Consider the following 25,309-nt stretch of genomic DNA (forward strand, 5'->3'; position numbering starts at 1 on the left):
GCAAGGTACCAATGTCTGCAACTTGCTCAGTTTTACCTGTGAGGCTGGTGATCTATCTGACTCTCTAAAATACCTTGATTTGGATTTCCTTGTGGGGAAACAACCACAAACCATTTGCTGTAATTCCAGTGGATGTTTTTGCCTCCTGAGGTTTCTGACTTACAGCTCTTGGGGGAGGGGGTCATGTTGCGATGCATTGGTGTACCGGGAAGATTCCCAGTATCTTCCCTGGACTGTATTTTATTTTATTTTATTATTTTATAATGGAGATATCCATCTCCTAGAACTGGAAGGGACCTTGAAAGATCACCGAGTCCAGCCCCCTGCCTTCACTAGCAGGACCAAGTACTGATTTTGCCCCAGATCCCTAAGTGGCCCCCTCAAGGACTGAACTGACAACCCTGGGTTTAGCAGGCCAATGCTCAAACCACTCTGTTGTGGAACAAACTGGGCAGAGAGGTGCCTTCCATGTAACGTGTCCCTAAGCCCAAGTCTACACTAAAAAGTTAGGTCAACCCAGCTACTTTGCTCAGGAGTGTGAAAAATCCATACCCCTGAGCAACGTAGTTAGGACGTAGTTAGCAGTGTAGACAATTCTTCTGTCGCCCTAGCTACTGCCTCTCGGAGAGGTGGATTACCTACTCTGACGGGTGATTTTAGAAAACTAAACATCAAGGGGGATTCCAATCTGGGTTGCATTGTATCTGAATCATCAAAACCCAGTGCTTGGGAAGAAGTTGATAAAAGTTTCCACTCCTTTAATAGACAAACTGTGGTTGCTTGGTTTGGTTCTGGTTCTGCTCCTTGGCCAGGCTTTGCTTTGACCAGACAAAAGCAGAGGAGGGTTCAGATCTGAGTTCCATTTTATCCCCCAAAATGCGTGCACGGCTGGAAGCGCTGGTTCTGGAAGCCTGCCATGAGAGGGAAGCCAAACAAAAAAGTCTCAGCTTGTCTGAGTGCATTGTAATCCTCACATTACAATCCTGCAGAGAAGGAGGCTGCACCTGGAGGGCAGTTGCTCTGCGAAAAACATGACCCGATGGTAACAGGGTCACCAGGCTTATAACATCAATATCTAGTCAGCAGCTGCAGATCATTTCCAAAACTCATTATTTTGCAGAACTACTGTATCATTGAGTGGAACTCATTACCTGAAAGGCTTGTTAGTTTCCAGTCACTGACGAAATGTGGGTTACTTTAATTAACGAATGATTATGAGCTGAAATGCATCGTGTGTATATTTGTTTTCCATTTCACTTCTACCCAAGCTATTGAAATCCATCTGTCAGATGAGACATGAAGCCAACCTCCTTGACCACTGGTGGCAATTAAAAATATTTTTTTTTCCAAGTGCAGAAAACTTAAGCTCAGTTTCCTGGCTAAAGTCTAGTATATTCCCCCTCTAGTTTTTCATTTGGTTATCGTTTTCTTTGCTGTTTGTTCTAAACTGTGTGTGTCTATGCATTATTGCTGTGTGTTATTAAACAACTGCTGTGTTCCACCCCAGAGGTAGCTGCATTTCACAGGCAGGGTGAATCTTCTCTATTGTATATAGTTTGAAAAATGCTTTGGGAAGCAAGAGGATCTATACGTGGAAGCTAGTAACAATGCTGTATATAATACATTGAAATGCCTTATAAAATAGAGAATGGGAGCTAAAAATTAAGCTATCTGTGCTCTTAGTGTTTGGAACCCTTGGATCATTCATATGTAAAGCTAGACCTAAAAGTGGGATTGTCGTACCACCCAGTTCCTTCCATTCCTGAAAAGTGAATCTTGGCCAAAGCTGAGGAGATGAATGGAATAGACTTGTTAATGATGGATTGTTATGGAGCGCTGTTACCGTGGTAATGCTACTGACTAGAAAGATGCTCCTTCCTTCATCCCACAAGCCCACAACCCGAAGGGGTTAGCACGGTCCCACCTGCTCATTATGTTTGTGCACACACAGGTTTTGCAGTAAGCTCTTCTGACAATTTCATATCTCTGAAACATCTTGCTAAGCTGTAGGCTGCCTTACCCTATACATGAATTGCCAGCTCCCCAATCCCTACAAAGCATTACTTTCATATTTGAACATCTGGTTATGCTGTGTCTCCCAGTGAGAACAGCAGGGAGCTCCAGCCAAATGGATCTAGGCCACCAAGATCAAGTGTGTCCCGTGAAAGGTGTGAGGAAGGAAGAGTGTAGGCAGAGCCCAGCCTCCCAGACGGCAATTCAAGGCAGAACAGAGGTTCAACGTCAAGCCCGTCCTGGGATTTATGGGCACCCTATTAATAATGGGAACAGCATCCGTATTACAATATGGGACTTGCTCTTGTTTAATTTGGTGGGTGCTGGGGTCTGGGAACTGGCCCCCTGCAAAACAGCAAGCGACCTCGCCTGTGCCCCTGCACCAGCCTGTTGTCCCAGTCCCACTCCCCTACTGTCCAGCAGCCCGAGTGCTCTCTGTGTGATTCTTTGAAACCAGTGGGTTTGACTGTTTTTTTCCCCCTAGGATGCAGCTCAAACACGAATTGTTTCAGGGTCAGGTGACTGCTTGGCTTATGCACTAAATAGGTTCTGCTCGCTAACGCCAAATCTACTGAGATGGGGCAAAGAGGCCTGGGGATACGGAGTGAGAAGGAAACCATTTCAGACCCATTCCTTACCTTTGCAATACTCCACCGGGGCTAACAACCCGGCATTTAGAGTAATTTACAGTAACTGAGTTTTAATAGATGTTGTGGGATCCTCAGACTTATTACGAAAATCCTCTTATAAACAGCAGCTCCTTTAATAACCTTGGCTGCAAAAAGTGTTTGTGTATTTACATGCATTTGCATATATTTGCATGCATGTCATTAATATCAAATTTGGATTGCTCTCACTACATTACACTGTTAAATCCAGCCTTAAGCTGAAGGCATAGGCCTTTGATAACACGATTTTGGTAATATGGGCACGCATTACATCAACAACAAAGCCCTAATGCAGAGCAGCACGCAGGGTCTATCCTGTGCAAGGGGAGGTCTTTTTGTTTGGGCTGGTTCCTGCCAGAGGGGGTTGATTTTGAAAAGCGTCTCGACAAAAGTTCTTTTGGAATTCCAGCCTTCCTTCTGAGCAGTATGTCATGAGACTGAGACTTTTTCAACATAGCAGCATGCAGGAAAATCATGGGAAACGAGATTGCTACATCAAAGGAGCTTAAAAAAATGCTAGCAAGTAGTTTAGGTCCAAATTATGATGTGTTTAGAAGTAATGTCACCTTGCACACCTTGTGACAGTGGAAGTGTGCGTGTGTGTGCGTCCGGGACGGGGAAATGCTCTGTGAATTCTTAGGGCTAGATTCCGATCCCCTTACTCGGACCTAATAGTATCTCCCTCCATGAATATTTTCAGTGGGACAAATTTTGGGATAAAATGTGTATGGGCACCAGAATCTGTCCCTAAGTACCAAACTATGGGTGATGCTAAATACTCAGTGACACAATACGGCCTGCAATCAATAAGTGAGCTAAAAAAAGTCTGGGGCAAACTTATCCCTGGTGCATTTTCCCTGAAGTCAACGGTCTAGCACCCAGGATGAATTTGTCCCAATATACAGCTATGCCGACTATGGATGGGTATCCTTGTATTCAGAACTAAGAACTAAGAATAGGTGAACTGCTCCGGAAAAATGAATTGCCACTTATCCATAGTGGCCCCATTCCAACTCCCACCGAGTCAATGGAAAGATTCCCATTGACTCACTGAGTGTTGATTAGGCTCTGTTAGAGTCCAGTTTAAATCTTGAAGGTTCTTAAATGTTTATTCAATAACACCAGCTGGCGTAGAGCATCTGGTCATGTCTCCTACTAGTGGCTGGCTCGGCTACTCTACTGCTAATTATATGTTGTGACAGAGTTGCTTTAATCCTTAGAGAAGAAGCCTGTGTCTTTGGTGTTGTAGGTTCCCAGTTCAGTTCTTGCTTCTGACCCTGCATCCAAGACATTGTGTTAACTCACATTGATTGTTTTCATTTCTGAGTGTTAGCCAAGTCTAGAATTAGAAACACAGAAGATCTGGTGAGACCGGCTGTTTCCCAGGAGATTTCTAGTCCAATTTTACACACTCAGAAGGTCTGGATACTTCTGATAAGCATCCAGACTTGTGGGAGCTAATGTGAATTAAGTCTGATTTCTAAACCTTTCGAGGATCATCGATTGCTACTAAGAACTCAACATAATCTTCATCTAATACACAGAGAGAATCTGTATAAATATACTTCATACACCTGAGCTGCCAGAGTTCTTCTGGAAGTGGACAGTTTTTTCTCGAAGCTCAACCCAAGGGAAATACATCAAATGAAATAAAGACCCTGATATAAGATGCAATAACTGCAAACCCAGTAAATCTCCAGCTAAAAGATAAAAATAAAAGGTTAGCTTTCATAGCGCTGATGGCTCAAGTGTAGGATCACCCATCCCAAGCATTCAGAAACCATGCCTGAAGCCCCCACAATAATGAGCTTGGCTTAAAAATCAAGAGATTTGTATTATTAATACATTTGGGGATTCCTTTATTTGCCTGCTTGGTTTCTGAGACTTTAGAGTACAGTCAGTTCCCACATTTCCTGGTTTTTCTCCACAACCATGAAGGCTAGAAGCTCCCTTTATTTTTAAATGAAAGCTGAGATTCTCACTGTCCGAAACATGGCAGTACTGCATGCAGCCCTCCCTAACCACTGTGCCTTTATGTCAGGACTAAGGTTTCAAGATCTATTGTGACGTAGATCAGGATAACAGCAGTGCAAACTTTATTTAAGAGCTGCCCAGAGACAGTGTGGGGAAACGATATTCTCTTTATAGAGACTGGCAATGGCTGAGTCATTACACACATTGAATCTATTTCCCCATGTTAAGTATCCTCACACTTTCTTGTCAAACTGTCTGAAATGGGTGATCTTGATTATCACCACAAACGTTTTTTTTTCTCCTGCTGATAATTGCTCATCTTAATTAATTAGCCTCTTAAAGTTGGTAGGGCGACTCCCACCTTCTCATGTTCTCTGTATGTGTATATATATCTCCTCACTATATGTTCCATTCTATGCAACCGAAGAAGTGGGCTGTAGCCCACGAAAGCTTATGCTCAAATAAATTTGTTAGTCTCTAAGGTGCCACAAGTACTCCTGTTCTTTTTGTGGATACAGACTAACATGGCTGCTACTCTGAAACCTAACATTCTCTTTGTATCCAAGAAACAGATACAGAAAGGGTCATGATAGTCCACAGTGCCTGTGCTGAGACTGCCAGATGTGGTGGTGCTGTTGCCTGGGTTATCCATTAGGAATTGACCTGAGACCTCAGGAGTGTGTTTCTCATCACCACCATGCATTCATCAGATGGCAGCAACTTTTGGTCCCTGGGTGCAGAATTCTTCTCTGGTTTCAGGGAGATGTTTTTATTTAGCAATGACACCAACCGTACAATGGATGAAAGCAGATGTAGCATCTACAAGGAGGCACTATACCCCAGTGAATCTATGACACAGTGGTGAAAGCTGCCATGACCCTCATTACTAGTCCCCTTGAGCCAACCAGTGTCCTACATTATAGTGTCCTCATCCATTACAACTATTAAACTGGTGCCAACAATCTATCCTAAGGGTGAAAACAACGAGGAGTACTTGTGGCACCTTAGAGACGAATACATTTATTTGGGCATAAGCTTTCATGGGCTAAAACCCACTTCATCAGATGCATGGAGTGAAAAATACAGGAGCAGGTATAAATACATGAAAGGATGGGGGTTGTTTTACCAAGTGTGCTAATGAGATAAATCAATTAACAGCAGGATACCAAGGGAGGAAAAATAACTTTTGAAGTGGTAAGAGTATCCTTGTTCTACTGAGAATGAGAAGTGTCAATTTCTCTCACCATCCACCGTTGCAAGTGAAAACCTCATTGAAGGCTTTTCTAAATATTGTATTAATTCTCAGATGTATGCCCTGGGAATGTCAAAATGTTAGGCTACTCTGGAATGAAGCGACAAACAGAGCTGAAGTAGAATTAAACAGAGAATTACCTAGAGATCCAATACCATTTATTTTGGCATGTGTAGCTATGGTTACAGACCTTTCAAATGCCCCTTCCCACAACTTTATCTTAAGAGCCGAAGTGGCAGCAAAAAAAAAAAAAAAAATCTTGGGAAATCTGCATGCCCCCTGTTATTGAATAGATGTTCATGGTGTATTGAGCTAGCCGATTTAAGCTAATTATCTTTGTGTTTCTATTTATTGAATGTGCAATTAGCTATGCCACAAAGGCTATGGGAGAACAAATCATGTAGGTGCAGCTAATTGGAGACATCACCAGAGGTAACGAAAACAATCATTTTTACATCTTACGTATGAAAGGGGGCCAGACCCCTAGCTTGTGGAAACTGGCAAAGCTCCACTGAAGTGTCCCGCTGAGAATCTAGTCCAAGGACTGGACGATTGAACACGCTTGGTTCACTTCTCATCTCGCTGGCACTCACGTAAAGGTCCGCTGAAGCGCATGAAGTTACGCTGGTGGAAGAGCAGAATTGCATGGTGCCAGGGCATCCCAGAAAGTCTGAGATACAAAGTCTCACTGCATAGGCGAGTCCCAAATTTTTGGTGATTTTGGATAGGAATCTCACCGCTGATCCCTAACAGGCCAATATAGAATCCCCAGCTCTGAGCGCGCCCAAAGCACAAGAAATCCGGGTACCATGAAGTTCCCGGGCTCCATGCCTAGTTTGTGACTTTTGGCCCAGCCCTGAGCAAGGGACAATGCGTAAACTGCACCACCCCAGAGAGCACTGTGCTTTCAAGACACTCCAGAGTCACAGTTCCTGGGTGGCTTTCTCCTTTTTCCAGGGGAAGGGGCAATAATTTGCTTCTGGCCTCCACAACGTTCATGCCAGTTCAGGCTGGCTTGTCAGCCAAAGGCTGATCTATCCGCTCCTTCTCCCTGCATACAGGCTAGGGACACCATCCCTGCCCATCCTGGCTAATAGCCATCGATGGACCCATCCTCCATGAACTTATCTAGTTCTTTTCTGAACCCTGTTATAGTCATGGCCTTCACAACACCCTCTAGAAAGGAGTTCCACTGGTTGACTGTACGTTGTGTGAAAAAAAAATACTTCCTTTTGTTTGTTTTAAATCTGCTACCTATAAATTTCATTCGGTGACCCCTAGTTTTATGAGAAGCAGTAAATAACACTTCCTTATTTACTTTCTCCACCCCAGTCATGTTTTTACAGACTTCAATCATATCCCCCTTTAGTCATCTCTTTTCCAAGCTGCAAAGTCCCAGTCTTATTAATCTCCTCATATGGAAGCTGGTTTTGTTGTCCTTTTCTTAACCTTTTCCAATTTCAATATATCTTTTTTGAGATGGGGCGACCACTGCATGCAGTATTCAAGATGTGGGCATGCCAAGGATTTATGTAGAGGCAATATGGTATTTTCTGTCTTATTATCTATCCCGTTCTTAACGATTCCCAACATTCTATTTGTTTTTTTTACAGCCTCTGCACATTGATGAGATGTAGGAATCACACATTGTAGCCCTTCCGGGGTCAGGAGTGTGGAGTCTGGAAAGCCCTGCTGATGGACAAAGCACGAGATGAGCAGCCATTCAGTAGCGTGCAGCGTCTTCAGGGCACCGCAGGCTGGTCCTGAGTCCACAGGTGTGGTTGTTTGCTGTGCACTTCACCGGCCTGCATTGGAGATGGGTGAGTTTGCCCCAGTCATCATGTGGCAGCACAAAGCCAGGCGGCCTCTCCTCAGGCTGAGAGAGGAGGAAGGAGCGTCTCACAGAGGGAGCAGCTCATCCCTATTCTGCTCGCAACAATATGGCCATGGAGATGGTCGGTTCTATAATCCAGATTGGTCTTCTGCTGTTTGATCGATATATCTGTGGAAAGTGGCAGTGGTGGCAGAAACCCTGATAATAGGCACTCATAAAAGAACCTAGATAGATAGCGGAAAAGGAGGTTTAGGTTGGACATTAGGAAAAACTTCCTAACTGTCAGGGTAGTTAAACACTGGAACAGATTACCTAGGGATGTTGTGGAATATCCATCACTGGAGGGTTCTTTTAGAACAGGTTAGACAAACACCTGTCATGGATGATCTAGTTATTATGTAGTCCTGCCTTGAGTGCAGGGACCGGACTAGGTTATATATTGAGATCCCTTCCAGTCCTATACGTCTATGATTTTTTTACTTAAATAGATAGGACAAGAACAAGGAGCAATGGTCTCAAGTTGCAGTGGGGGAGGTCCAGGTTGGATATTAGGAAACACTATTTCACTAGGAGGGTGGTGAAGCACTGGAATGCGTTACCTAGGGAGGTGGTGGAGTCTCCTTCCTTGGAGGTTTTTAAGGCCCGGCTTGACAAAGCCCTGGCTGGGAGGATTTAGTTGGGAATTGGTCCTGCTTTGAGCAGGGGATTGGACTAGATGACCTCTTGAGGTCCCTTCCAACCCTGATATTCTATGATTCTATGACAGGACACTGCCCCTATGGAAGTCAATGGGAGTTTTGACATTGACGTCCATAGGAACAAGATCAGAACCATGAGAGCTGTCCAATTGCATGCTTTAGGACACAACCTAAGCTCCTCCCTCACTTCAATGATCATTATGGGATGTGTGTGTCTTCCTCCTAAGTATCCATCAGTGAGTATGGTTGGGACAGGATATCAGTCTAGATGGGTCTACTCTGGTGTAACAATTTGCATGTGATTATCAAGACTGACCGGTGTACCTGCACCAGGAGAAAATATCTGATGCTAGGTTGCTCTCTAATCCAGAAGACAAGATCCAATTGTTGGAAGCTGAACTCATAAAAATTCAATCTGGACATAAGTATCAGGAGGTAGCTGTGTTGGTCTGTATCCACAAAAACAACAAGGAGTCCAGAGGCACCTTAAAGACTAACAGATTTATTTGGGCATAAGCTTTCGTGGGTAAAAAACCTCACTTCTTCAGATGCAACATAATGGACATAAGTCGCACATTTTGAACAGTGAGTGCAATTAACGGTTGGAGCAGGGCCACAAGGGATGTGGTAAATTCTCCACCACGTGGAGTCCTTAAATCAAGATGGGGTATCTTTCTAAAAGCGCTGCTCTAGTTCAGACACAAGTTGTCAGGATCAATGCAGGAATCACTGGGTATGTCTACACAGCAATTCAACGCCCATGGCTGGCCCGGCTCAGCGGACTCGGGCTCGTGGGGTTCAGGTGGCGGGGCTGTAAAATTGCTGTGTAGATGTTGGGGCTTCGGGACCGTGTGAGGAGGAAGGGGTCCCAGAGTCCAGGCTCAAGCCCGAGCACAAATGTCTACACAGCAATGTTTAGCCCCACAGCCCGACCCCAAGTCAGCTGACTCCGGCCAGCCATGGCCATGCCTTAAGTCTTTTATTCCAGTGTAGACATGCCTGCTGCTGGGCAGAGGTGCTGGAACAATTTGTAAAGTGGGGGTACTGAGAGCCCTTGAACCAAACTATAAACCCTGTATCTCATGGAAACCACTTCAAGCCAGGGGGTGTAGCAGCACCGCCAGCACCTATGCTGCCGGATGAAATTCTCTAGCCAGTGTTAGCCAGGAGGTGAGTCTAGATGGCGGCCTCTGGCCTTAAAATCAAAGGTGCTATGGAAAAACATACCAGTTACCGATCGTCAAACGTTTACAACAACCAGTAAAGAAATATTCACAGCTTTTGCAGCTTGAACTGCCCTGAGGAGATGTTCTTCTTTGCATGGAACAAGAGTTAGGAGAATATATATATCCAATATAGCAAAACAGGGACTTTGAAAACTAACATTTGTTCCACTGTTTGATTATTTTACATTGCTGGCCCTACAGAATTTGTTTCTAAATATTATTCAGGGTAATTCTGTTTGATGGGTTGTAAATTGCTGTTGTTAAGGAACTATATACGCATGCGTATTTGCTCTATTAACGATGTAGCTTTAAAGACCATAGATCCAGATAGCTCCTAGCCAAGGTTTTGAACATTAAAAATAAAAGGTTGGATTTTGCTGGGGTTTTAAACAAAGGCTGAGGTAGGAATTGATGAAAGAGAAGATTTATTAAGATATCCAAATGAGGGAGCTTCTTCTTCAGGGTGCTGAATGGTATCAACCTTCCATGTTAAAAATCATGAATCAGGCCCTTAAAAAATCATGAGATCGGCATAAAAATCACAACGATTAAAAAAATAATAATAATTCCTGGCATCTTAGTATTTGCTTTCTGGTTTTTGTGCTGTGACGGGGCATGTAAACCAGTGGTTCTCTAACTTTTGTCCTGGTGACCCTTTTCACATAGCAAGCCTCTGAGTGCGACCCCCCTCATAAATGAAAAAGACTTTTTAATATATTTAACACCATTATAAATGCTGGAGGCAAAGCGGAGTTTGGGGTGGAGGCTGATAGCTCGCGAGTCCCCATGTAATAACCTTGTGACCCCCTGAGGGGTCCCGACCCCCAGTTTGAGAACCCCTAATGTAAACCCTGTCCTTGACTGGAAAGGGTTATCCAGCAGTCTGGAGAGCAATTGGCCTCTCCCTGTTACACCTGGACTGAAGGGAGCATTTAAAAAAGGGACATGGAGCAGAGAGGCTGGCTGGTGGAGGACTAGGAAGGTGACGGGAGACAGGAACACTGACAGTGCAGCCCACCGGAGCCCCTGAATGAGGGGAGGAGTGTGCCCTGGACAGGGGGGTTGTTTGAGGATAGGGTGACCAGACGTCCCGATTTTTTCGGGACTGTCCCAATATTTGCTTATTTGTCCCGCGTCCCGACCTAGCTTCAGTCAGGACGCGAATTGTCCCGATATTTTGCCTCCGCTCACAGGTGGAGCGGAGCCCGGAGGAGGCTCGTGCCCCCTGACTCCGCCCCCTCCTCCCGCCATTGGATCCATCCCCAAATCCCCGCCCTGGCCCCGCCTCTCCCCCAAGCACGCCACATTCCTCCTCCTCCCCCTCCCTCCCAGGCTTGCGCTGATCAGCTGTATGGTGGTGCAAGTGCTGGAGGGAGGGGGGAGGTGGAGACGGAGCGGAGGCATGCTGGTGTGGGGAGGGGGCAGGACGTGGAGCATCCCGATATTTCACCTGTGTGATCTGGTCACCCTATTTGAGGCACAAAACCGTGGGATGAGATGTGGGGGCTGAGGCACTACTGTGAGGAAGATCCTGACGAGGCCAAAGTTTTGGTTGTTTTCACATTTTTGCTGGATTTAAGTAAAGGACTCTGAGGCCCTGGAAGAGGCTGGACTCTGTAAATGGGTGTGGCTGATGGACCAGATCACTCCTGTGGACAGAGTAGGTCAAACACTGGGGAAAACGAGGCAAAGCTGCTGCAGCACTACATCTCGCCACAAGGGGGCGCTCTGGGGCAACAACTTTGCTACATGTCCATTCATGGTTCACATTTTCCAGCTTTTCTGCACCACCACAGGGGCTACACGCTTACTCCCTCCCCGCCGCCCGAAAGCTGAGATTCTCAACTAATAACATGATGGCAGGAGCTGGAGCTTTCAGAAAAACACCAGATAGCAGGAGTCTCAACTGTATTGCGAGACTTGGCAACATCGGAAAGTCCTTTCAGGTGCTCTCAACAGGAGAGGAGAGGGCTCAGGACCTTGCCAGAGGGGCCAGCACAAAGTCCATTCATCACTTTGGTATCTCAACATAGCATTTTGGAGCCAGCTTCCCAGCCTGGATCAACAGACCCATGGTAGCAAGGCTTGTGCTTGTCCTCTAAAAGCAGCCGTGTGGAAAGCCCATTGAAGTTGCAGCTTGGGCTAGAACTTGGGCTCTGAAGCCCCCTCTTCCCTAGGCTCCAGCCACAACTTCTAAATGCTGTTGACACAGCTATTTTTAGAGCGCTGGCCCAAGTCCCACTAGCTGGAGGCTGTCGACCCGGGCTGGGACGCTCACCCCGACTCTCTCCAAAAAGCTGTGTCGCCGGACCCTTCACGTCCCACTTACGTCCTTTTTTTGAGGACTGGCTTCTATGCTGCCTAGGCCCTGTGCTGGCATCTCTACCCACTTTGCAGAACTGGCACCTGTGCGCAAGACCTTGACTGGGACTGTCCAATATTCAAATCTGGGTCTGCTCACTGTGGCTCCGGGCTGCAGTCAGATTTGTCCATTCCTATTTCAAGGACCAAATCCTCAACGGGTGTAAATTCGTAGCGTTCGGTTGACCTCTGTGAACCAACAGTGATTTACACCAATAGGGAAGTCAGCCCGGAATTTCTTGCTTCCAGCTCAACACTCTATAGTCGGACATTTGCTCTTTGAACTCGCCAGTGTACCCCAAAGGAAAGAGCTCTCAAAAGACGGGCACCTCTCCTTCTGTGGCCAGCGCTTGCTCCAGCCTCCTGCTGGGGGTTGGATATTTTGTCTTCCCAGTTATCACCGTGGAAACGCAAAACATGATATTAGTTTAATTAGAGATCAACTCTTTTTATGCAATGCAAACGCCCTGTCTCGCTAAATCCCCCTGCTGAAGTTGGCAGATGCAAATTAAATCCTGAGCGCTGGAGTGTAATTTGGCTTTGAACAGTCTGAAAGGCCCTCAGTGATTTGGTGGGTGGAGGGGAATTAGTCGTAAGCTGCGTTTCTTAGGTTTCTCCTCCCTTAATTTGTTTACATGAATGCTACTGAAGCAATATGCAGTGTAGACAAGTGACACAAGAGAGTGAGAGACAAGGGGTTAGAATCATAGAATCTCAGGGTTGGAAGGGACCTCAGGAGGTCATCTAGTCCAACCCCCTGCTCAGAGCAGGACCTAATCCCCAACTAAATCATCCCAGCTAGGGCTTTGTCACACCTGACCTTAAAACCCCCTAAGGAAGGAGATACCACCACCTCCCTAGGTAACCCATTCCAGTGATTCACCACCCTCCTAGTGAAACAGTTTTTCCTAATATCCAACCTAAACTTCCCCCACTGCAACTTGAGACCATTGCTCCTTGTTCTGTCATCTGCTACCACTGAGAACAGTCTAGATCCATCCTGTTTGGAACCCCCTTTCAGGTAGTTGAAAGCAGCTATCAAATCGCCCCTCATTCTTCTCTTCTGGAGACTAAACAATCCCAGTTCCCTCAGCCTCTCCTCATAAGTCACGTGCTCCAGCCCCCTAATCATTTTTGTTGCCCTCCGCTGGATTCTTTCCAATTTTTCCACATCCTTCTCGTAGTATAGGGCCCAAAACTGGACCCAGTACTCCAGATGAGGCCTCACCAATGTCGATTAGAGGGCAATGATCACGTTCATCGATCTGCTGGCAATGCCCCTACTTATACAATTTACTGTTAGTATCTAGAGTCGTAAATAATATTGGACCAGTGTACCTGAAATAATGATAAATAATAGACCATCTGTCACTCCACGTTCCATCATGTTCACAGAGCCCAAAGGGCTTGGAGTGGCCAAGCAGCCAACACTGCAGTCATGTGAGGACAACCCTAGGGCATTCCTCACTGGACGTGTAGCATCCTCAAGGAAACAGGGAGTGCCCCACTTATCAACGAGATAGTTTTATTCAATGATTACGTCAATGACACAGTGGATGCCGTAGAATTATAGAAATGTGGGACTGGAAAGGATCGAGTCATTTAGTTCAGTCCCCTGCACTGAGGAGTAAGTGTTATCTAGACCAGTGGCTCTCTCCAGGGGTACGCAGAGGTCTTCCAGGGCGTAATCAACTCATCTAGATCAGTGTTTCTCAAACTCAGGGCTGTGACCCCCAGGGGGTTGCAGGCTGGGTTTAGTGGTGTTGCAAGTTAAGGGGTGGCATGCAGGACAATTGCTTGGGGCCCCCTGCCACAGGGGACTCTGCAAAGCTAAGTTGCATGCTTCAGCCCCGGGCGGTAGCGCTCGGGTTTCAGACAAGGCTCATGAGTGAAAAACAGGCTCAAGTATCACACTGAAATGTATGTCCGATGCTTATTTGCTAATCGATTTATTTGATAATGACATGGTACAAAACGAAAACGCAAGCAATTGTTCAGCAATCACCTGCTGTCACACTTTTGTATTTGTATGTTTGATTTTGTAAACAAGTAGTTATTAAGTGAGGTGAAACTTGGGGTACATAAGATAAATCAGACTCCTGAAAGGGGGACAGTAGTCTGGAAAGGTTGAGAACCACTGATCTAGACCGTCCCTGACAGATGCTTGTCTAAACTCTTTGTAAGCACCTCCAATGACAGCCTCCCTGGGTAATTTGTTACAGTGTTTAACTACTCTGACAGTTGAGACGTTTTTCCTGATGTCTAACCTAAATCTTCCTTGCTGCAATTTAAGCCCATTACATCTTGTCTTGTCCTCAGTGGATAAGGAGAACAATTTATCAGCCTCTTCTTTATAACAATTTTTCACATATTTGAAAACTATTATAATGTCATCATCCCCAGTCTTCTTCAGATTAAACAAACCCATTTTTTCAATCTTTCCTTGTAGGTTGCATTTTCTAGACCTTTAATTATTTTTGTTGCTTTCCTCTGGACTGTCTCCAATTTGTCCACATCTTTCCCAAAGCGTGGTGCCCAGAACGGGACACAACACTCCTGCTGAGGCCTTATCAATGCTGAGCAGAGGGGAAGAATTACTTCTTGCATCCTGTGGCTTGCATCTGAAGAAGTGAGGTTCTTACCCACGAAAGCTTATGCTCCCAGTACTTCTGTTAGTCTCAAAGGTGCCACAGGACCCTCTGTTGCTTTTTACAGATTCAGACTAACACGGCTACCCCTCTGATTCTTGCATCCTGTTTACAACTCTCCTACTACAGCCCAGATTGATGTTTGCTTTATTTTTGTAACAGGATTACATTGTTAACTCATATTTAGTTTGTGATCCACTATAACCCCCTGTTCCTTGTCTGCAGTACTCCTTTCTAGGCAGTCATTTTCACATTTTGCATTTGTGCAATTGATTATTCCTTCTTCGGTGCAGTACTTTGCATTTGTCTTTATTGAATTTCATCTTATTCAGTGTCCAATTCAGAGAACCCCTCCACTCTGTCTCCCTGATTCTCTCGAGCTTACTTCTTGCTAGATGCCTGTAGGCTCCATGGAGGGAGTTATAGGATTTCCTGCAGGAATTGAAATCACTGGGGAGGAGGTTGGGTGGCGGGCAATTAATGCAAATCCCTAGGCAGTTAACAAGACTGGAGAAGTCTCACCTCCTGGGGAAACTGCATAGAGTATTTTGACTGGTTCAAAAGGCTGGCAAACAAAGAATTGACAACAGTATAACAGTGACCTTCCGGACTGACATGCGGAGGAATTTGCACACACTCCCCAAGAGCTGATGGTTGCAAGACTGACCAGAGGGACAGGCTCCATGAGAAGAGTTGAAGGACTTTGAAATTGGTCATGGTCTCCATGACTCCTGGGTGCGACCTGGCAGGCTAAGACCAGTCTGTAAGCTGTTTATTGTTTTTCAGATATGTTTTCTCTGTAATGCTTTTGTTCTAAATGAATAATACTTTCCTATGTGAAAGCTGGCAGGCCACAGGTTAACCTTGTCTTTGTCTCCGAGAGAGCAGGACTGCAGGTGCTGGACTAAAGGTAGATCTGCTCAGGTGATCACAGGGGATTGCAGGCTAAATCCCTGGTCTAGCGGGAAACAGTCACTGAGAGACATAGTTTGCCTCCTGCCAGGTTAAGGTGATGAGATGGGAGAGATAGACCCTGACACTGGCAGAAAGGGTCATGTTAATTAAAACATTCCTGTTACCACTTCGCAGTTATGAGGCATATGTGCATCCTCCCCTGGGAAATTTGTCGGTCAAATTGACACGGTTTATTTTTTCAGGTGCTCTGGGGCAATAATGTAACCTAGTGAGGAGAAGTAGAGCCTACCTGGCAGTTAGAGAAGGGAGTTTGGGGATTGTATGTCCGGAAGCTTTCTTGTTTGTAGTTTTTGTTATTGTCATAGGGTTCGCCTGGCTGGAGGTAGGGCATGGCTACTTATGTTCCAGTGTTCCCAGGAGATGTTGCAGAGAAAGAAATGGGGTAACTGGTGGGGAAAAGGGGATGCAGTCCCTAAAAAATGTATTTTTTCCTGCAAAAGCCCAGCAAGCTCCCTCTTGCATACATCTTACAGCAAGGTGTATCTCCCCTTGGCAAACTCAGGCAATAGCATGCCAGCACATTGGCTCACACTTTAGAAGAGCACTATACCACAAGGTGCCTAAGGACTATTTAGTAGTTTTGAATTCTCCACAAGAGTGTTTCAGTGGGTCAAATAAAATGGCTGTTTTGATAGAATCAAAAATGTTTCATTTCAATTTTAACTTTTTCCTTTTATATTATATTGTAAGTTATAATAAAACACTAACTAGATTTCAACTCAAAATGTTCTTTTGAAATGAAAAACTCTAAACCTTCTGTTCTCATCAGGTCAACATGGAACACTTCGCCCTTACTGAAATGCTCGGTTACATTGAAAAAAAAAAGTGTCGATTTTGACAACATTTTGGTTTGGAGAAAAAAGTATCAATTTTGTCAAACAAAAAACAAAAAAACCAACCTTCCAACCAGCTCTACCCACTTACAGAACTGTGAAGAATACATCTCGCTACCCACAGAACAAGTTGGCCAGGTTGCAAGAAAAATACCCAAATCCTTCAAAGTTGTCATCTTGCATTAAAACATAAAAATCACAGTACAGTTAGTGCAGGGGGAAACTGCCAGGTTGGAAGCCTAAGAAATGAAGTCCTTTATGCACAGAACAGGCAAAACATGGTCTGTGGCACTGTGAGCATCTTCCATAGGTTTCATCAGTTGCACTGGAACATTTGTCTCCAGAGCTAAGAGGAGTTTGGTTTCCATTGTCCATTCAGTCCCTGGTCTTTCTCATGACAGTGCCAGCCAGGGCATGGCTCGTGTGAGCCAGAAAGTTTTGGGCAATATACATGATTTGTTGGTTCACAGAAAGGTATCTTGCTGGGTCATAATCACTGGAGATATAAAGGACTGATAGAACTTGTGAATCCCTCTCCACTCCTGTATGAACAGGATATAATCCTCTGGTAAAGGACATCCAGATAATAAACTGATATCTACCTTGTCCAATTTTCTCAGGGACCAAGACAAATACAAATGTTGGGTCAGACAGTCAGCTGATGTTGACTTCAACGGAAATACACCCATGTATAGCACTGAGGAGCTGACTTCTTCTCTGCATCACAGCTCAGTGATGATACATTATAAGCTGAATTCATCCCCAGAGAATTAACTGGGGACCGTATTCATTCCTTTTTGTCAATGGCATGAATCGGTCCCTATGTATTTTCTTTGCACATCATCACCTCCATCGCCCCAGCTCCAATCTCCCAATTCCTTCTCCTCTCTCCTTTGTACTGAATTCAGAGCATATCCTTGCCTCACCTGCATGCATAGGGTCACTTTCCCAGAATCACTGAAATGTAAGGGATCTTGGAGGGTCATCTAGTCCAGCCCTCTGCACTGAGGCAGGATCAAATATATCTAGACCATCCCAGACATATTGTTTTCTTATGGTTTGCCCTTACCTCATGATTTTCATCCAATAACCTCAAGCTGTTTCACACACTCCAATTTAAAGACGTTCAGTACCTCTGTGAACAACAATATTGTCTTCAGAGGTGGAAACTGAGGCAGAGGTTAAACGGTTCACATGTTCACAGTAAATCAGTGGCAGAACTTTGAATGAACCGCAGACGTCTGATGCCGGTTCCCCACTTCAACCACTTTTTGGGGTGCCAGTCAAGTGCCGCTTGACCTGTGGCAATGTGAACTATGACAGCATCTTTAGGTAATAAACACGTGATCTCTATCGGAAATGCAATTCTGATGACTGAGCAAACATGTGCCTTTCACTTACATTCTGTTTCACACAATCCCTGCTTATGTTTTATAACAATGGCTTTGACTCCATTAGCTGCAAACCTCTTGATCCAAACGTTTAGGCCAGATAAGCAGATTTGTTGAAAGTATTATAATCTAGAGCTGATTTGATTTGCTAGGAGCAGGCAATGAATGGCCTTTGAAATCCAACTGGGATAAATTCATCCCACCAAAGTCAAATCTACTGTGAGACTATATTGAATTATGTTACATTTATAATAGCATTTCACTCCATTACTTAACTACAGCGGAGGCAAAATTACCCACAGAGAGAAATGATTTTCCCTTTGGAGGTCTGCCTGCCCTCCGAGTAGGCCTGTGACACAGTTATAGGAAAAGTTGGGTTCTCTCTTCGAGAAAGAAATAGGATGGCAAGGAGCCATGGACACAGGGCAATGTGATCTTTCATGTTTACCTGGGTGCCTTTGGGGATTGGTGACGGAGTTTGGAGACTTCTGGCTCCAGGCCCCCACAAACCCAGCATCAGAAAGTCACGGTGGCTTCAGTGTACTGTCTGAGTAGACATAATGTCAAACCACAATTGCTATTGGCACCTTTGCGAGAAATCAAGGGTTCTCTTCATCCCCTAGAGATAGGCTCAACATGTCAGATTTGAAGACCTTGATCTTCACTGCTTCTAGGTTTAACAGCTTCTTTTACTTGGATTTCTCTTTGCCTCAAACCTGACCTGACCGATGATGACCCATCTAGCCCAGTATCCTCTCTCTAGCAGTGACCAGTAACAGCTGCTTCAGAGGAAGATGCAAGAAGCCCTCTAATGGTCATCTGTGGAATAACTTGCCAGTAAGTTTTTTCTTAAAGCCATGCAAATTCTTCATCTCTTTCTCTCCTTCTCCTTCATTTTGTTTTTGCAGGCAGGTTTGTGCAAAGAGGAGTGTTTTGGGTTGGGGCAGGGAATACTTGTTATCTATCCTATGCAGCAGCATGTCTGACTTCTTGGGCAGAAGGTCACCTAGAAAGACCTCATCCGTCAAACTGTTCCCATCTTATAATCTATGAATCAGATGGGGGAGAAGGCCAATGATATAAAGCACAGACAGGGATGGGTAGCAAAGCATGCACTTGTCACAAAATTAGTGCCAGAAATATATGGGCAATCAATCAAAGTTATGGCACGGTCTCCTTGCGGTTAGTTGATATATAATGCCCCCAATCAATAATGGAGGGGAAAAAAGTGACCTGATTTAATATTTGCCCAGGCTTCCTAGAAAAGCAAGATTTATTGCAACATAAAAAACAAATTTAGCCTCTAGCTTAATAGCCAATTGGTCCATATGATATTGCTGAAATCATATTTACTATGCACCTTAATGCAAAGGCATTAATATCTTTGTACCTGCTCAGCCATGTCATGCTGGATATTAGCTCAGGATGCAGCATCCATCTCTTCTTGACTTGAAACCAGCTTGCTTAAGAAAATATTGTTTTTAATGCATTTAAAATTTCAAATCAGTGAGCAGGTTACAAATTACTACCAATAGATATGTAAAGAGAAGGAGATCTCCGGGTCTGTTCCTGCTTAGGAAGTTCTAGTTGGGGCTGATTGCTGGACCTCTGTACATAGGCGCTGAGGTTTTCTTTTCCCCACGGGGTGCTCCACCCCTGCTCTGCCCCGTGGCCCCGCCCCCACTCCATCCCTTCCCCTAGGCCCCACTCCACCTCTTCCCACCCCAGCTCCGCCCCTGCCCCAAAGCCCCGCCCACTCGCTGCTCTCCGCTCTCCACCCTCCCCCAAGTCTCTCCTCCAACCAGCTGTTTGGTGGCACCTCCAATCAGCTCTTTGGTGGCCGCCTTGATCTGTTAATCCGGGGCGGTGCCAAACAGCTGTGGTTGGTGGGTGCTGCGCAACCACTATTTTTTTCCCAGGGGTGCTCCAGCCCCAGAGTACCCATGGAGTTGGCGCCTATGCCTCTGTATGTTGGGCTGAGCCGTGAGGAATCCTTCCTGAGAGTGAAATTCACTTCTGAACAAAGGGTCAGCATCAGGTGTACTCATGGGCTTAAGTGTGACTATTAGCACTGGTTGTGGGTGGTCCAGTATCACCCCTTGGGGCTATTCACGGTACAAATCCAGAGTTAGGCCTGGTCTACACTAACCCCCCAATTTGAACTAAGGTATGCAACTTCAGCTACGTGAATAACGTAGCTGAAGTCAACGTACCTTAGTTCGAACTTACTGCGGTCCAGACGCGGCAGGCAGGCTCCCCCGTCGACTCCGCGTAGTCCTCGCGGCGAGCAGGATTACCGGAGTCGACAGGGAGCACTTCTGGGTTCGATTTATTGCATCCAGACAAGACGTGATAAATTGAACCCAGAAGTTCGATTGCCAGACGCCGAACCAGCGCGTAAGTATAGACAAGCCTTAGAAACAGTCGCTACTCCAGATAACTAACACTCTGTAGAGACAGTAGAGAGACACAAGATGGGATGGGAAGCCAAGAAGGAAAGTGACTTTCCCCAAGGTCACCCAGCAGATCAGTGGCAGAGCTGGGAACAGAACTACTCAAATGCCACACCACCTTCTCGAGCAAACCATTCTAGTGTTGCATAGAGCTTGTGCTGGCTTTCTACAGGGGGTGACTTTCACCCCCTGTAGGAATCCACCTTCCATTCAAATCAATGGGAACCTTTCCATGGACTCAGTAAAAGTTGGATGGAGTCCCAGGACTGTGTGAGACCCGCTGCCCCCCTCGCCCCAAGGGACTCGCAGAGACGTGCTAGCAGCAGGGCTAAGGCCCACTCTGCCTCCCTCCCTCCACGCTGCTTCACCCCTGGAAGCGGCTGGCATATCCCTGCGGCCCCTGGGGGCGGGTGTCTCCGTGCGCTATCCCCACTCCAAGCGCCGACTCTGCAGCTCCCATTGGCCAGGAACTGCGGCCAATGGGAGCTGCGTGGGTGGCACCTGCGGGCAGCAGCGCACAGAGCCACCCTGCCCTCCCCCCCCGCAAGAGCCGCTGCTGAAGTGGTGTGTGTGCGCCGGTCACCTGCACCCAAACTTCCTCTCAGACCCTATACCTCTCACCCCCTCCTACACCCCAACCCCCTGTCCAGCCCAGAGCCCACACCCAGCACCCAAACTTCCTTCCAGAGCCCGCTCCCTGCACCCACTCCTGCACTCCAACCCCCTGCCCCAATCAAGGTACCTCAGTTTATTTTCATTTACTTCCCATTACTTATAATATAGGAGGAAGAGGAAGAAAAAACAATGAAAAGCACAGGGGAGGGGACGGAGGGAGCTAAGAGAGAAAGTTCTTTTTCTTGGCTGGGTCCCTGGGGTGGGGGCATGGGGGTTTGGAAAATGAAGCTGCGCACAGGGCCGCACTGGAAAAAGGCTAATGTAGTGCCCATCTTTGAAAAAGGGAAGAAGGAGGATCTGCGGAATTACAGGCCAGTCAGCCTCACCTCAGTGCCTGGAAAAATCATGGAGCAGGTCCTCAAGGAATCAATTCTGAAGCACTTAGAGAAGAGGAAAGTGATCAGGAACAGTCAGCATGGATTTACCAAGGGCAAGTCATGCCTGACCAACCTGATTGCCTTCTGTGAGATAACTGGGTCTGTGGATGAGGGAAAATCAGTGGATGTGTTATTCCTTGACTTTAGCAAAGCTTTTGAAACTGTCTCCCACAGTATTCTTGCCAGCAAGTTAAAGATGTATGGGCTGGATGAATGGACTATAAGGTGGATAGAAAGCTGGCTAGATCATCGGGCTCAACGGTAGTGATCAATGGCTCCATGTCTAATTGGAAGCCGGTATCAAGCGGAGTGCCCCAAGGGTCGGTCCTGGGGCCAGTTTTGTTCAATATCTTCATTAATGATCTAGAGGATGGTGTGGATTGCACCCTCAGCAAGTTTGCAGATGATACTAAACTGGGAGGAGTGGTAGATACACTGGAGGGTAGGGATAGGATACAGAGGGACCTAGACAAATTAGAGGATTGGGCCAAAAGAAATCTGAGGAGGTTCAACAAGGACGGAAGAATCTCATGCACTGCTACAGATTAGGGACCGAATGGCTAGGCAGCAGTTCTGCAGAAAAGGACCTAGGGGTTACAGTGGATGAGAAGCTGGATATAAGTCAACAGTGTGCTCTTGTTGCCAAGAAAGCTAACGGCATTTTGGGCTGTATAAGTAGGGGCACTGCCAGCAGATCAAGGGATGTGATCATTCCCCTCTATTCGACATTGGTGAGGCCTCATCTGGAGTAGTGTGTCCAGTTTTGGGCCCCACACTACAAGAAGGATGTGGAAAAATTGGAAAGAGTCCAGCGGAGGGCAACAAAAATGATTAGGGGGCTGGAGCACATGACTTATGAGGAGAGGCTGAGGGAACTGGGGTTGTTTAGTCTGCAGAAGAGGCGAATGAGGAGGGATTTGATAGCTGCTTTCAACTACCTGAAAGGGGGCTCCAAAGAGGATCGATCTAGACTGTTCTCAGTGGTACCAGATGACAGAACAAGGAGTAATGGTCTCAAGTTGCAGTTGGGGAGGTTTAGGTTGGATATTAGGAAAACCTTTTTCACTAGGAGGGTGTTGAAGCACTGGAATGGGTTACCTAGGGAGGTGATGGACTCTCCATCCTTAGAGATTTTTAAGGTCAGTCTTGACAAAGCCCTGGCTGGGATGATTTAGTTGGTGCTGGTCCTGCTTTGAGCAGAGAGTTGTACTAGATACCTCCTGAGGTCCCTTCCAACCCTGAGATTCTATGATTCTATGAACTCCAAATCCGCCACTGGTCAGGTGGGAAATATCAAAACATCAATTTGTCTCATGCTAGTCATGTAACATTCAGTCATAGTCCCCGCCAGAATCTGGAACTTCACAGGCCCACGACAAGGAAAGGGAATGAAAGGAAGCCCCCGCCCTTCCCTGCTCATAAAACCTACCATCACTGAGCTTCTCAGAACCGCCAAAATGTTTGGATTCAGGCTCAGTGGCAGAAATGGTCCGATGTCTGGCGTCAAGGTCACATGCACGTGTATTCATGGGAAATACACGTTAAAGTCACTCAGAGATTCATTTCGGAAGCATACGCGCACTCCCACCATCCAATCAAAGCACACGTACAACATCAGGCACAAGTTATCAGCCTAGACAGTGTTACTTGCATTATGGCGGAGAATAATTCCCTCCACTGTAGGGATTATGGAGTGGAATTCTGTGGCCTGGGTTATGTGGAAAATCAGACTAGATGACTCATGGGGGAGGGATAGCTCAGTGGTTTGAGCCTTGGCCTGCTAAACCCAGGGTTGTAAGTTCAATCTTTGAGGGGGCCACTTAGGGATCTAGGGCAAAATCAGTACTTGGTCCTGCTAGTGAAGGCAGCGGGCTGGACTCAGTGACCTTTCAAGGTCCCTTCCAGTTCTAGGAGATAAGATAGGATGCCTCCATTAGATCATAGTGATATAGTCTGGCCTTAAAATCGTTGGGCCAGAGCTTCCTTGCCCTGCACCTTGGGTAGTCATTTATAACAGTGCTAAGTGGCTCTCAATCATTACCATTCTGATTTAGTAGCATTTTACGCCCACTTAGCACTAGTATAAATGACTACAGAAGAATGACTGCATGCCGAGAACGGGGGAATCAGACCCTATGACTGAGCTAGAATTCTGAACAGAGTTGTTACTGTTGATCTACAGAGTAAAAAAAAAAGGAAATTTGCTGAATACCTTTGAATAAATGTGTGGGAATCACAATCTGCTTGCAGATACTTCACAAGCAGAAATATAGGCTCGCTTTGTCAAATAAAGGATATTTTAGGAGTAATTTCCTCGGCTCAATTTAATTATTCATGTTCAATTATTCCTATTACAATTCTTAAAATGCATGATCCCAAAACAAAGCCCCAGGTCCAAACATTCCTGACCTCTAGTTTTATCTAGGTCTTGCTTATCTGGACCATACAAGAAACTCAGCTAGGTCTGAATGAACCTAAGTAAATATTCCTATGCTTGGAAATGAATTTGTGTTTACTACATGAGAGCCTGGTGTCCCCAGCCATTCACAGCTCGGAGAATGGAAGACAGGAGTTTCTTCAGAAATAAAACCAAACAGATGTCTCAAATCAACACAGCCACGGTATCTGCAGAATATTTCTTTCAGTAATCTCTCCAGTAATTATTTTTTCTGTTATCATGAAAGGCATTTCAGTCACCAGGAAGACAGACCCTGCTTTTCTCACAGACCTCGGTGCTGATCCCAGAATCTCAGCCTGTCTCATCCAAAGGCTGCTTCCGAATAGAGAAGTCACTTGAGACCTTCCCAGCCTCAGCCATTCACTAGCAAAGGCCTGCAGCCCCATTGTCTCCCTGGGAAGAGAGAGATAACAATGAGCTTGTCTCCAACAAAAGCGAGTTCAAAAAAGCATTTACCTGTTACAACAAAAGCGGGAGGATAAATAAGAAGAAAGCACACAGGGTGTTTAGGATAACATGCAATTAAAGGATTAAAAATTCATACATTTCGATGGGAACTAGCATTGAAATCGCTGAGCCATTAATGACTTTGAATGAAAGGGGGGGCTTATCTATTCATTCAACCGGAGCGTTCCGCGTGGAAGATAGACCCTTTATCATTTTTAATTGTCTCATTCGTGGCACACCAGGGATGTGCGTCTGCCAAGGAAGTTTTGCTATTACAGCAACTGAAGAGAACTTTTCTACCTCCACCGCTGTCTTCTTGGGCAGTGGGGCTGCATAGCAGGGAGCAGAGATTGGAAGGAAGGACATGGATGCACGTAAGTCTTTCTAACCAAAGACTCCACCCTGCTCCCATTGGAGTCCATGGTTGTCTTTCATTGAATTTATCAGGAGTTGGAGCAGGCCCTATGTGCACTGTGATGGAGAGAGTGCAATCCTGAGACACTTCGCCATGCTATTGGGCCTTATTTACACATGGAGTGCCACCAGCGTCTTTAGAGGTGGATACTTTTGTGCCCAAAGATTGCATGGTCAGGCCCTTAGTGCTCTTATTGGGAGTAACTCATCCCTGCCCAGAGGCACGGAAAAGGCCTAAGCACTACTCGGGTCCCACTTCGAAGGGCTAAAGCAGGATTTAAATGGGGCAGTGCTCTGGTTCTCTGCGGAGGGGGTGGACTTCACCCTCCATGCATTATCGATGGATGGATGGGCTTAGTGATGTCTGGTGAATAGACACCAGACCCTGGGCAGAGTAGGACTGGGGTATGTCACCAAAACCCAGGCACAACACAGTTGCACCGCATAACGGTACCGGAACCTGGTCTGCAAATACACTGTCACCGGGGCCGGTGCAAGGAAGTTTTGCGCCCTAGGCTAAACTTCCACCTTGCACCCCCCCCCCCCCCCCCCCGGCAGCACCCCGCCCCCCCCCCCCCCTCAAGCACCCCCCTCCCGCCCTGAGGCACCCCC

This window comes from Trachemys scripta, chromosome 20 (assembly GCF_013100865.1).
Source record: "Trachemys scripta elegans isolate TJP31775 chromosome 20, CAS_Tse_1.0, whole genome shotgun sequence".
Classification (NCBI taxonomy): Eukaryota; Metazoa; Chordata; order Testudines; family Emydidae; genus Trachemys; species Trachemys scripta.